Below are 223 nucleotides of genomic sequence, written 5' to 3'. Positions count from 1 at the left end.
TCCCTTCGTTGTTCTACTCGCAAACGGTAAAATTGTTTCACTTCTTGCTGCTATGAAAGATCCTCAAAGATACTTTGTGAAAGCATTTAATGCTAAACAGTATATATCAGTGTATAAAATATTGCAGAACATATTAGGATGACAAAATTAATCATAATCATTATTGATATCGAAGCGGATGTGTGGAAGTGTAAACATGTATAAGTATAACATAGTTGGATAT

At 31.4% G+C, this 223-nt stretch overlaps 1 protein-coding gene across 1 annotated transcript in view; it reads right to left on the bottom strand.

Annotated features, from left to right (window-relative positions):
- The window catches only part of LOC119581886 (ileal sodium/bile acid cotransporter-like), a 26,095-nt gene that overhangs the window by 24,972 nt on the left and 900 nt on the right, over positions 1-223 (bottom strand). The window lies entirely within an intron of this gene.

The sequence above is a fragment of the Penaeus monodon genome, chromosome 15 (assembly GCF_015228065.2).
Source record: "Penaeus monodon isolate SGIC_2016 chromosome 15, NSTDA_Pmon_1, whole genome shotgun sequence".
NCBI lineage: Eukaryota > Metazoa > Arthropoda > Malacostraca > Decapoda > Penaeidae > Penaeus > Penaeus monodon.
Note: the sequence above shows the minus strand (reverse complement) of the source record. Positions and strands in the feature narration are given on the sequence as shown.